At 36.5% G+C, this 14,057-nt stretch overlaps 1 pseudogene across 1 annotated transcript; it reads left to right on the top strand.

Annotated features, from left to right (window-relative positions):
• The first annotated feature begins 652 nt into the window (after window positions 1-652).
• Window positions 653-1,233, top strand: LOC308657224 (high mobility group protein B3-like; annotated as a pseudogene). Its single transcript has one exon. The product of its transcript is annotated as a high mobility group protein B3-like (transcript).
• The last annotated feature ends 12,824 nt before the right edge of the window (window positions 1,234-14,057 follow it).

Raw genomic sequence — 14,057 nt, forward strand, 5'->3', positions numbered from 1 at the left:
CAAAAATTTATAAGCTGAAGTCCTAACCCTCTGTACCAAAGAATATAACCTCATTCGGAGCTGGGGTCTTTAAAGATGTAATTGAATTAAAGCAAGGCTATTAGGGTGGGCTCTGATCCAACAAGACTAGAGTCCTTGTAAGAAGAGGAAAGTAAGACACAGGCAAGTGCAGAGGAAAGACCCATAAAGACAGAGGGAGAAGACAGCCAGCTATAAGCCAAAAAGAAAATAACTCTGTGGACACCTTGATCTTGGACTTCTAGCTTTCAGAATCATGAGAAAATAAATTTCTGTCATTTATTCAATCTGTGGTATTTTGCTATGGCATGAGCAAGCAAATATATACACCAACAACAGTACAAGTTTAATAGGACCTTACATCTCTTAGGGATTATCTTTAGAAAGTGAGTATAACATTTCAGAAGAATAAAAATTGGAAGTAATGAGGACTGATATGGAGTAAATTATATTCCATGCATGTATGATTATGTCAAAATGAATATTTTACATTATAGTTTTATTATATGTAACTATAATGCACTAATAAAAATATTTAAAAATAAATACAAAATAAAAATTAATTATGTCAAGAATGTAATGATTGGCCATACATCATGCCCTGCACTGCTGACTAGTGAACCATACAATCAGGATGGCTAAAGTTGACCCCAAGAAACCAAAGGGCAAGATGTCTGCTTATACCTTATCTCTGCAGACTTGCAGAGAAGAACATAGGAAGAAAAATCCAGAAGTCTCTGTCAATTTTGCAGAATTTTCCACAAAGTGCCCTAGAGAGGTGAAAGACAATGTCTGGGAAAGAGAAATCTAAATTTGGGGAAATGGCAAAGGTGGATAAAGTACACTATGATCAGGAAATGAAGGAATATGGAGAAGGTAAGGTATGCAAGAAGAGAAAGGACCTTAATGCTCCCAAAAGATCACTGTCTGAATTCTTTGTGTTCTGTTTAGAATTCCGCCCCAAGATCAAGTCCACAAATCCTGGTATCTCCATTGGAGATGTGGTAAAAAAGGTGGGTGATAGGTGAAATAACTTAAGTGACAGTGAAAAGCAGCCATATGTCACTAAGTCTGTAAAGCTGAAGGAGAAATACAAGAAGGACGTTTTTGACTATAAGTCCAAAGGAAAGTTTGATGGTGCAAAGGGTCCTGATAAATTTGCCCAGAAAAAAGGTGGAAGAGGAAGACAAAGAAGAGGAGGAGGAGGATGAATAAAAACTGTTTATCCTTTTCCTTGTGAATACCTTAGAGTAGGGGAGCGGTATGATTGACACATCTTATTTGAAATGTGTCTGTTACTCTCATTAAGTTCAATTACAAAATTTATCATGACCATATTGTAGTCTCTCAAAGTGCTCTAGAAATCATTAGTGGTTTACATGAAGTATCCCCAGGTATCAAGAGCACCCTGAAACTGTATCAAAGTTGTAGATATTTCCAAACATTTTTAAAATGAAAAAAGGCAATATTTGAATATGAATATCTCATATTCTCCTCAGTCTGTGCACTTTGCTGGTGGTTTTAAAAGGCATTTGAAGATGTTCCTAACATTTCTTTTTTAATTTGTAAGGTGGTGTTAACTGTATGGTTATTGGCTAGAAATCCTCAGTTGTCAACTGTACATATCTATAGTCTGTAAAAAGAGAAAACACCTGAGACAAATTCTTGATGCTCCTTGCTTGGCATTGAGGCTGTGGGGGAAGATTCCTTTTGGAGTCTTTAAAGTCAATTCTTGCTTTGGGAGCAACAAGCCATTTAAAATATCCAACAAAATTAATTACCCATGAATTTTTGAAAGAAGACTTTAGAGCACTAAAACATGCCAGTAATTTCTGATAATTTAAATTATTAGAAATTAATATTAGGAAAATGTAAGACTAAAAAAAGAACTCCTACTTCAGAAATCTACAAAGATAGTAGAGAAAAAAAAAGGTTTAGTATTGAATAAGCATTAAATAAGTTCATCACAGGCAATCAGCTAGTACTCTGCAAAGATAGAAAAAACTCACTCTTTTATAAAACCAAACATGATTACTTACATGTTTTCAAGATAATAACTAGTTAGTCCTCAAATAAGATGTCTTGACAACACAATTTCTCATATATTGCTCTTTCTATCTATACTGGTAATTAAGGTGACCATCTGTGTTAGCTAGTTGGCTTTATCCAGAAAAATAAGTATATTTCTCATCTCCTTAACAGGTGAACTCCCTACCCCTCAAGGTAGCCTTGTACCTTTCTGCAGAAACTAGATGAGGGGCACTATCTCTCTTGATGTTTCCATTTCAGATAGATGGCTCCCAGGTCCTTAAAATAGACATTCCTGAGTCATAAAGCTGGCCAAATACCAATCTAGTCTTCAAAAGAATTTATATACATTTCAAAGAGAGAAGAAAATCTGAAGTATTATAAGTTTTCTAAAGTAAATTCTCAAAAGAAAAAGGAGAGGGATATCACTCCCACATTTTCCAAGAAGATTTAAGTCTCTAATTTTTAATTTGTATTTATCCATATACGATCATTTATGTTCACATAATGATAACACATGAAAGCACAATTTTTAATAAATAGAAATGTTCAGCTTTTTAAGTTAAAATTCTTCTCTGTGTTAGGGGCTGGGGTTGTGGCTCAGTGGTGGAGCGCTTGCTTAGCACATGTGAGGCACTGCGTCCAATTCTAAAATTTTTAAAATTTTTTTTTCAGTCTGTTTACCATCTTCCAAGTCCAAGCAAAATTTAGACTAGAGAACTCCATCATTGAAAAGGCCAATAAACCAATGTCAAACAAGTCTTGTTATGGCAGAGTTATCTTTACTCCTCGATTTTTCTAATTTAAAAAAGTTATATCAACATTATAGTAGAAGAGACCATTTGGCTTCATTCGATATTATGCATGTCAAACTCAGTTTGGGAGATTCCTCAAAATTCATAGATGGATTCCAATCACTTAAAATTATTTCTTTATCCTGGTGTTAATTATCCATGAAGTTTTAAGATTCACTGAATATTGTCATTTAACACTGTCATCTAAAACCAGATGGTGAAGAAAGATAGAAATCAGACCAAAACAACCTGGAAGAAAGAAGGATCTCATAATCCACAGACTCCTGGAAACTTTATGGACCCATCTGGTAGAGCAAGCCTTAGATGACTCTATGTATCTGTTCTCCATCCCATCTCCAGGACCTAGCACTCCCTGGGAGATCTCAGTGGATCCCACATAGGTTTAAATAAGCCTATATGCTATCAATGTCTAAATGTCTCTTGGACAGATCTCTCTGTAAACTCCAGACTTCACATCCAATGGTTGACCTGACTTCCCCACTTGGACACCTCTTGCTTTACATGCCCAAAACTCATCTCCCAACCCATACCCCAAACTGCTACACGTGCAGCCTTCCAAATTTTTGGTTAAGTACAGCACAAAACTTTCAATTATTCAAGCCAGAAATCTTGGAATGCTTCTTGACTATATCTCACAGAGAAATATTATTACAACATATCCAGACTCTGAGCATATCTTAACAGAGTTGCCAAATTATCCAAGCCAACACAGTTGCCAAATTCTCTCTCTCTCTCTCTCTCTCTCTCTCTCTCTCTCTCTCTCTCTCTCTCTCTCTCTCTTTCTCCTGGGTTATTTTAGTAGTTTCCTAAATGAGTCTATTCTCATCATAGGAGACATGGTGATGATCTCAAAACATAACTTTTCTTTTCTTTTTTTTAAAGAGAGAGAGAGAGAGAGAGAGAGAGAGAGAGAATTTATTTTTTAGTTCTCAGCAGACACAACATCTTTGTTTGTATGTGGTGCTGAGGATCAAACCCCGGCCTCACGAATGCCAGGCGAGCGCTCTACCACTTGAGCCACATCCCCAGCCCAACATAACTTTTTTCAAAACAAAACACTCCTACACTGAACTCCATTCTTTACTTCACTCATAGAGTTGAAATCCTCCTATTGCCTTCAGTAATGAGCCACTTTCATTTTCTTCTACTATCCTCCTCTCTCTTACCCTGCTCCAGGAATACTGGCCTTTTTCTCTGTACTTGCTAAGTTTATTCCTGCCACATGTCCTTTGCACTTACTGCTCTGACTGCACAGAAGAGTCCCCCTAAATTTTTAGAGTTGATTCCTTTCTCCCCTCAGGTTTTAGCTCACAATGTTTCTCTAAATAAGAACTTCCCTGATCATTCTGTCTGTTAGTCCCTAATCATCCTTCAGTTCATTTTCCTACTTTATTTTCTTTACAGCACATCTTTACTTAATGGTTTATTGATTATTTCTATCTTCTTATCCTCACTCCTCCTTGACTGAAATTTCCACTGGATTCAAGATATTTCCTGTATTTTTCAAACTAAATCCAACGCAACATGAGCCTCAGTGAATCCTTGTTAAATTGCTCCCTGATGCCTTATTGTGAGAATAACCTGAAATACATGTCCATATAGCATAACTAGATTAGAGTATCATAACAAAGAAAACCTGGCCAGTTAACTGTAAGTTTAGAGTGTTACAGTTCATTTCAACATTTACCTAATTCACTATGTCTTTTCCTTAATGATCAAACTTGAAGAAATCCCCAAAAAGTCTATTGTCCTCAATAAACGTCACATAAATGAAAATTTCACTATTTCCCCCTAGATCTCACTCACAAAGAGAAACTTCCAGGTATCAGCTTCAACCACAGCTTGCCAGAGAGTGGGAGGCCTCAGCAACAGGGATTTCATTTCTGCTCCCACCAGGAGACTGAAACAGGCCATCTAGCTCCTTGGTGGTTCAGGTTTTCCATTGGAGAAATTCAAATAGAAATATCTAGCACTGTACTACACATAAATAACTTAAACAATTCAATTTAAAAGAAAGAAATAAAATTATTATTGCTCTGATTTTCAACATGTTCTCGTTACCACTGGAATATAAATTCCTTCAAATACTACACATTCATGGAACCTCCAGTTATGCAGATATATTTGACTGGATTTAGAAAGTGGCTGGAGATTTACCAAGACAGATTGCTTTCAAGGTAACGGACACATATTTGTTACAAAATATTTAGCAAGCTCTTTGAAGGACAATGGAGCAATCCCTCTTCTTGAGACAGAAGTTAATATATGAATTCATCCCCAAGCCAAAAAGTATTTTTGATAAGTTCTAATTAATGTACTTGGAGAACTAGAATAAAAGAGGTTATCTCAATTGAACTGGTTATAGTAGCCATAATTGGGGCGATTTTAACTAAGCAGCATTAGAATTCATAATAGCATCAAAAAGAACTGAAGTTATGCTGCTTGGTGAGGAAAAATTCACAGAGTGTGATAACACTAGGAAAAAAAACATGAGCTTTGAAATCAAATCCAGGAATAAACATCAGTACTCCACTTACTAGTTATGCACTCTGGGCCAAATTATTTACTATCTCAAATCCTCCATTTTCTCATGAGTTACATGGGATGGTATGATCTGGAATGTCCCCCAATGCCTTTTGTGTTGAAGGTTTGGTCCCCAATGCAGTGATGTTCTGAGGTAGGGTTTGGGGGGAGTGACTGGATCATGAGGGCTCTGACCTCATCCGTGGATCAATTCATTGATGGATTCATAGCTGAATGGAAAGAGGTACTGAAAATGGTAGGACCTAGTTGAAGGGAGATTTTGCTCTCGGGAGTGTCACCATATCCATTCCTTGGGAAGATAGTACTTTGCCTGTAGGAAAGGCAGAAGTGACCGACGTGGAGGGAAAGGAACTTATTTGGTGGTCTAAAGGTCTGGGTCCATAAAGGATGGCAATAATAGTCCATGACTAATAGCATATGGCTATTTATATTGCAGCACTTTGAGAGCAGCCAACCTGAGTCAGTCCCAGGGAGACTTGGCACTGGCTTTTATTTATGTGCTCAAGTTTGGGGGCTTATGAGACACCATTTATCTTCCTAGCTTTTAGTGACCTTTGCTTTACAATAGAAAAACATCGCTATGGATAGCCAAATTAAAATCATTCACCAACAGAAGGACTTATTTTTTTAAAACTTGAGTTTTTCCTCACCAACTATCCCATTTCAACCACCTCCTGAATGAAGTGGAGATTGAATACAAGTCCACCAGAGTCCTCAGTCCTCATATTCAAGCATCTCAAGCCAATACTTTTCTCAGAAGGTAAATATTTTCTTCAAAGGGAATAACATTTATTCTGAAACTGTAGCAAAACCTCATTATACCTTAGCCCCCTATTCTGCTTTTAAAATATCCCATCATACAGTGCTTTGTGAGTTTAGACTTTCTAAAGTATAGATTAGCTCTTACTTTTTGCAGTTTGGCAAAACTTTCCTGATTTTGGAGTGTGCTTGTATAGATCTCACTAACCCAGAGCTGAAAGTCATGACTACTATTTATTAACTGTTTACCATAAGCCTAACAGCTCTATTAATGATTCACATATTATTTAATTAAATCATGATCAAAAAACAAAAGTACAAAGTATTTTCCCCGTATTAGACAAGGAAGCCATCTTAGAACAGTGGTTCATAAAGTTGACTGCACATTAGAATTACCAGAACATACTTAAAATAGCTCCATGCCCAGGCTGTTCCACAGACAACTGAAATAAGTATCTTTGAGGTAGTACCCAAGCATCAGATGACTCCAATGTGCCGTCAAAGTCAAGCATTAGCTGTAATACAGCACCCAAGGTCGTGGGTGGCAGAGGACAGTCTTTCTATTCTAACACTCAGGATCTTAGCACTATGCCCACAGTTCTTGTGACAGCAATTAGAATTGTCTAGGGAAATTTTTAAAAATACTAACACAAAGACCCATTTCCCAAAGATGCTGAGTCTATTGGCATGGTTGGGGGCCCATGTCATGGGAAAGTGTTTTAAAAAGTCATGTGAAGGTGTGTTTTAAAAGTCTTCTAATCTATTTAAAAATGTAACCATGTTTGAGAATAATCACTTTATATTATACTTTTCACTTTGATAAAAAACTATAATGTTTATTTTCCTGCATACCTTTAAAGCTTTCTCAAACCAATCTATATTTCTACATGCTTTCTCATTGGTCTTTCTTCCCCTAAGGAAATGTATGTAGAGTTCTTGACCTCCATCTGCTAATTAATATGATCAATGACTTTAATAATGAGTATATATTGAATACGCCCTATATAATACATACACTCAAACATTTGGATGTGACTAAAAATCTAGAAGTTCATAATATAAATATTTCACTGGTGACTTTTTCAACAATCTGTGCATCTTAATTTTTTTTAAAAAAAGAGATAAAATAAAAAGGATAAAAGAGAGAGAGAAAAGCAAATCTTGGCCAGGTTTAATCCATTTCTAGAAGTGAAAGAGGGAATAATCATTATCAACAAGAATCCCAAAAGCAGAAATTAAAGAAAAGGCAAATATCACATATCTAGAGGCCCTCATACAAAACCAGGACACTGGAGATCATTAAAGAAATTTTGCAAATGAAAAGCAAAGCAAAAAGGAATCTGAAGAAGGAAGAAGATGTTCCAGAGGAGAAACAAGAATGTATTTTTACTTTGTAGAGTTATGCAGATCATGTAATTTTCATGATTTTTTTTCCAAATTACTCTTTGTTCTTTTTTTTGAGAGAGAGAGAAAGAGAGAGAGAGAGAGAGATAATTTTTTTAATATTTATTTTTTAGTTTTTGGCGGACACAACATCTTTATTTTTATGTGGTGCTGAGGATCGAACCCAGCGCAGCGTGCATGCTAAGCAAGCGCGCTACCTCTTGAGCCATATCCTCAGCCCTCTTTGTTATTTTTTAGACTTATCCTTCCATTTTGTTTTATTTTGGGGGACATATAACTGGTATACAACAGAGTGTACATATTTTAAGTTTTAAATTGGGTGTTTGATATAACCATGCAACCATAACTGCAGTCAAGTTAGTTATACCTGATTCTTTATGCCCTGATATAATCCTGCAATCCTCTTCTCACCAAGCAACCACTGAACTAATTTCTCTTACTGCATGTTTGAAATTTCTAAAGTTAAAAACACTGGAATTGTACAGTATAGGTACTACATGGAATCAGACCACATGAACTCTGTTAAGCTTCTTTCACTAGCAAAATTATTTTGAGATCCATGTATTACCTTGCATATTGTATCAATTCATCTGATGATATTATTTCTATGTTAAATGTTTGGTAGAATTCACCAACGGCATCATGTGAACCTGATGTTTGGTAGAATTCACCAATGGCGTCATGTGAACAAATTCAATTTCTTGAGTATATATAGGGCTCTTCAGGTTATCTAAATAAGTAAGATTTGATAGTCTGTAAAAATTAAGTCCATTTTCTCCAAGTTGTAGATTAGACTAAAATTATTCTTAATTATTCCTTTGTCTTTTTAATATCTGTGGCATCTATAGTGATGTACTTGTTATCATTTCTGCTATTGGTTATACATTTCTTTTCGTTTTCTTTTACAGGTTTGTTGACTCCATTGATCTTATTAAGATACAGATTTAGTTTCACTGGTTTTCTTTATTGCTTTTTCTGTTTTCTAATTCACTGATTATTGTTCTATCAACTAGCTATGTGGCCTATGGTTAATCATTACACTGTGAGGTTCAGTTTCTTCTTTGCAGCACTGGTATAAGAACTATGGTGCATAATGCAGTTAAAAAGCACTTTTATAAGAGTATTTCCATTTCTCTTCTTTTTACCCTGTCAGTTCATCTGGTATTGGTTTTCTTCCACATGAAGAACCTCTTTTAACATTTCTTGTAGTAGAAGCCTCTTGGTGATGATTTCTTTCAGTGCTTTCATGTCTGAAAAAGCTTTTCTATCCTAAAAGTAATTTTCACTGGGTATCGAATTCTAGGTGGACAAAGTTTTCTTTCCAGAAATTTAAAAATGTGACTCCATAGTCTCCTTATTTGCTTTATTTCTCAAGAAAACCCTGTAGCAATTTTGATCTTTCTTTTTCTATATGTCACAGAACTGTTCTCTAGGTGAATTTTCGAGTTTTTCTTTTAACACTATTTGTTCTATGTTTTAAAGCAACTTGATTATAATGTATCTTGGTGTGATTTTCTTCACGTTTCTTATGCTTGGGATTTGTATCTTGAGCTTAACGGATTTGTGAGGTTTATAGTTTATAACAAATTTTGGGGGAAAAATTGGCCCTATCTCTTCCAGAACTTCTTACATCCTACTCCTTGTCTCGTTTAGAAATTGCAGTTGCATATAGATTAGACCACTGCAACTTGTCTCTAGGTCCCTAATACTCTTTTCTTAAAATTAATTTTCCTCTTTTTATAATTTTTTATTTTATGGCCTTATTAATCTTTCTTTGCAATGATTAATCTGTTATTAATCCACTCCAGTACTTTTTTAAAATTTTATATGTTGTAGTTTTCATCTCCAAAAGCTCAATTTGAATCTTTCAAAAATATATTCTATGTCCCCACTTTACTTTTTGAACATATGAAATATAGTTATAGAAATTATTTTAGCATCCTTGTCTGTTAGTCTAACATTTGTGTGAGTTCTGGTTGGTGTTGATTTATTGGTTTTTCTTCTCATTAATGGTCATATTTTCCTGTTCCTTTGCATGCCTGTGCTCTTTGACTGGATGCCAGACATCATGAATTTTCCTTAGTAGGATGCTGCATATTTTGTCTTCCAATAAAAACAAAATACTCTTGAGCTTTGTTCTCTGGAACACAGTTAAGACCCCTGCAAATAGTCTGGCCTTTTCAGGTCTTGCTTTTAATATTTTTTTAGTTGGTATCAGAGCTTTTTTTAGTGTGAGCTAATTATTCCCACCACCAAGGTAAATCCTTTCTGAATAATATGCCCAAGTTTCCATAATATATAATGTCCTCCAGTCTGACTAGTGGGAAGAGGCACTATTCTGAGCCTTGTGTGGGTTCTAGTCATTTTTCTTTCTAATCCTTTTAGAGGTCGTTTCCTTAGTTGTTGTAGTTTCTTCTCATTGCAAGGTCAGCCCTCAGCTGAATACTCATGGAGGACTCTGCAGATCTCTGGGGTTCTTCCTCAAGTACTTTATGGGTGAACTCCAGTGGCCTTGATCTTCCCACACTCAGCTCTGTCTCCTCAATTCAAGGGAATTTGCCAGTTAAAACAAGGGTTCCTCTTTTCTGAGTCATGGCCTGGAAAACCTCTCTATAAAGCTAGCTGGAACAATCATTGAGCTCACCTAATTTGTTTCCTGCTTCTCAGGGATCACTGTTCCTTGTTGTCTCCAATGTTTAATCTGGTTTATTTGGCTTCAGGTGGGAGAGTGAATCTGATCCCTGCTATTTTATTTTGGCTGGAAGCATTTTCTGGTTATTTAAAATTCTCCAATTCTAGATGTTTGATGTAGTCATGGAGCTACAGTTTTACCAAGGAGATGGCAAGTATGAAGTGTCCAAATCAAGAGCAGGATTTCTCTTGCGGTTCAGGACACATATAGTTAACACACATGTAGATTTGGTCTACTCAGCTTTATTACAAATATCCCAATGACGAGAATTTTTTTTCTTGCATTCTTCATTTATCTTTTCATCATCCCTAGACTGTACCCTGCAGAAACAGGATACATGGTGGTAATTACTAATTTGCATTCTCCTTTCATAACCTAAGTCTCTTTCTTTTGCCTTAGCTAAGACAGCCTACCATCACAAATGCTCACTAACATACATGCCTTGCTCTGTAGATCTTGTAAAACTTCTCTAGCATCTTTAATAGGCAAAAATAAATTTACAAAATATCCCAGGTCTGGGTCCTTTTTAACCCATATGAAAAGAGAGGAGCTATCTCACATGCCTTTAATAATTCTTAACTGTTGATCTGAAAAATGTTGGCATGTAATGGCTGACTGGAAGAATTAAACATGGGTAAAAACATCCTGGGGGTTTTTTTACAGAGCCAGTATTGGACACTGAGGCAGTATGGAGATTTAATGCAAATCATTGGATCAGGCATGGCTCAATTCCAATCTTGCTACCACAGACTGTGAGGCATTGGATCAGATTCCCAACCTCACCCAGCTTTGATCTGATCATCTGTCAATGAGCGCAGAGACACCACTTTGCAGAACGCATTTATGTGAGACCCTGTTACCCAGTGGGAGGAGACATTTTGTAATGTGGAAACTGGCTCAGCTCTGCTATTAATTAGAAGTGGGGTTCATGGTCAGTCACTTCAAGGTGAGGGTCAGTTTCACCTTCAGAGTTGGGTGGAGATTGTATTGGATGATGCAGGTGAAAACCACTTGGTAAATTGCCTGCAATGAATATTCATTGATTAATCTTTAACTACTAACAACTACTTTGACAACCCATAAGACCTCTGTGGGGTTCTTGAAGCAAATTAAAACACTTGGGGGCCAGGGTGACAGTTGATATTTTAGTCTTTCTTCACCCAAGTCTTCATTTCTTCCAAATCAATGGTGTGCTCTCCTCAGAACCAAAACACAGTTATTCAAGACTGTCAGGATGGAAACCCCAGTGTTCATCAGACCTAATTAATTTTTGCATTATTATTTTTTAAATATTTTATGTATTTTCAATACAAATTGATACAATAAAAACCACGCAAGCATAGAGCATTTTGCATTATTATTTCATCAAGTCTCACATTTTGGCATTAAATAATGATATAAATCAACTCTAAAACAGCATGAAAACACCAGTAAAGACAAATATTATCTTAACTTTCTCATATTGTTCTGTTATAATGTCTCCTATTAGAAGTGGTTAGAAGGAAAAGAAAAATACCTCTTAAAATGGTCCCGACCATAAATATTTAAATTTTGATGTGACTCATGCTAGACAAGAGAGAAGAAAGAAAATCTAACAAACAAAAATGCAATACTGTCTTGAGTAGTGATAGAGAAATAAACAATAATAATACATAAAGAAATAAAATGTGCCACATAATACATAAAGAAATAAAATTGATAAAGAATCAGCAAATAAAAGACCCTCAAGAAACCTTTCCATAGAGCACATATAAACAGAATGCTGGAGCAGTTAGAAATCTTCTTTATTTTATCCCATGCTGACTATACCCAGAATTGCCATGAAGGTAGAAGAACAAAACACCATTTTTTTTCCTTTAACCATAGTAGTCACAGAAAAAAAATAACCCAAATATATTAAATATTGGTTACCAACTTCAAAACATAATTCTAAGTGTTAAGATAGTCTAGTACTAATTCTTCCTGACATAGCAATTGCCAGTGACACAAAGCTAAACTCAGAGCTGTTTTAAAAATTATATCATCATTTTTCAAGAATTTATGGGAAGAATTGGAACTATTTTAAAAATGCATGTATATATACACACATCCCATCATTTCTACATGTTATTTTTTTAGTGCTAGTTCTCTGCAAAGGTGGAGATAGGGAGGGGGGAAGAAGTCAGAATTGTTAGGAATCAGGGTAGTTTGAGAAGCCTCCTCTGGTGAATTCTGATGAACACCCAAATCCTGAGCAACTTTTCTCAGGTTTCCAGTTTTCAAAAGGAAAAAAATTAACTGTTTGACCATGAATTTTGCCTCCAAGTTACTGCTGATTTAATTACTTAAGCTGAATTAGTCAAAATCATCTTTGTTTTGAAAGATTGCCAGTTAAAGGAGGACCCCTTCCCTTTCAAGAGAAAAGCAGTGTGACTGGGTGCAAGGTGGGGTGGGGGAGGGAGGAGAGATGGGATGGGGGAGTGGGGGATGGAGTGGGGGCGTGGAGTGGCAAACACAACCAAAAAGCAGAAGACAAAGTGTTGGGCCTAGCATGTGGGTGTCCTAAAGCAAAACACAAGCACAAGGTGAGAGGGTGGGTGAAGACCAAGAAAAGAGGTACCAGTCAGATGGGGCAATCCACGCTCAGGCACTAAAACGATTGAAATGATCCTCCTACATAAGACTGGTAGAGCCTCTACTCAACCAGCACCCTGAGGGCCCACTGTGTTGAGCCACTGAGCTTCACTTTTGTTGAACACTCAAACATTTATGAAACATGCTAACATGTGCTATGCATTGTCCAAAGAGTTCTTCCTGAAAGTTCTTGTTTAATCTTCATAACAACCCTGCAAGGATGTCTCCACTGTTATTCCCATTTTACAGATGGGGAAACTAAGATTCAGGCAATATAAACAACTCACCTGATATCACAAATCTCTTAATGACAGAAGGCAGATCTATACTCAGGTAATTTGATTCCAGAGCCGCTGTCCCTATCCAGATGCTGTATTGCAAATTAATGCTTTATTGGTAGAATCTGGAAAGGTTGAAGGGGTAGTATTGACATCATCCCTCATGCACAAACCCTACTGCAATCCTTATGCTACTCTTAAGGTTTCCCATAGTTTCATAAACTAAATGTACAGTTTCAATGTCTTCAACATTGTATAAACTTTCTCTACCTGTATCTGTTGACACACATCTGCTCAACCTTCACACAGCTACAGTAACAATGAGGCAAATCCAGTGCCTAAGGAGGAATTTGAGGGTATTGTGCAATGTTAACATTGGTAGAGTTTTCTCCCTGATTAGATACTCCATATGTTAATGGGGAAAAGAACTTGATTCTCTGAGGTCTTACAGCTGCTTAATAAGGAAGCTGCATGAAGATCCCACTGGGCAGCAGAGAGAAACTGGGGCAATCTTACCTATGTCACTTAATTCCTGGGTGATCACCACATGGTCATAAACATCTTTGAGTTTGTTTGCCCATCTGCATAAATGACAACATAAAACCCCTAAACCTCTAGCCATATTATGAAAACTAAAAAGAACAATAGGTATAAAAGAGCCTGGTACTATACCTGGAATCTAATAATGCTATAATGCTTTGAGTATATTAGCCTGAATGTCATAGGTGCTTGCTTGTGTGTGTGTGTTCTCTCTCTCTCCCCCTCCCTCCCTCCCTCCCTCCCTCCCTCTCTCTCTCTCTCTCTCTCTCTCTCTCTCTCTCTCTCTCTCTCTCTCTCTCTCTCTCTCCTTTCTTTATTTTCTTGGATTAAATCCAGTGCTAGCCAAGCTCTTTACACTGAGCTAGA

This window comes from Spermophilus citellus (assembly GCF_964194105.1).
Source record: "Spermophilus citellus genome assembly, chromosome: 1".
Taxonomy (NCBI): Eukaryota; Metazoa; Chordata; class Mammalia; order Rodentia; family Sciuridae; genus Spermophilus; species Spermophilus citellus.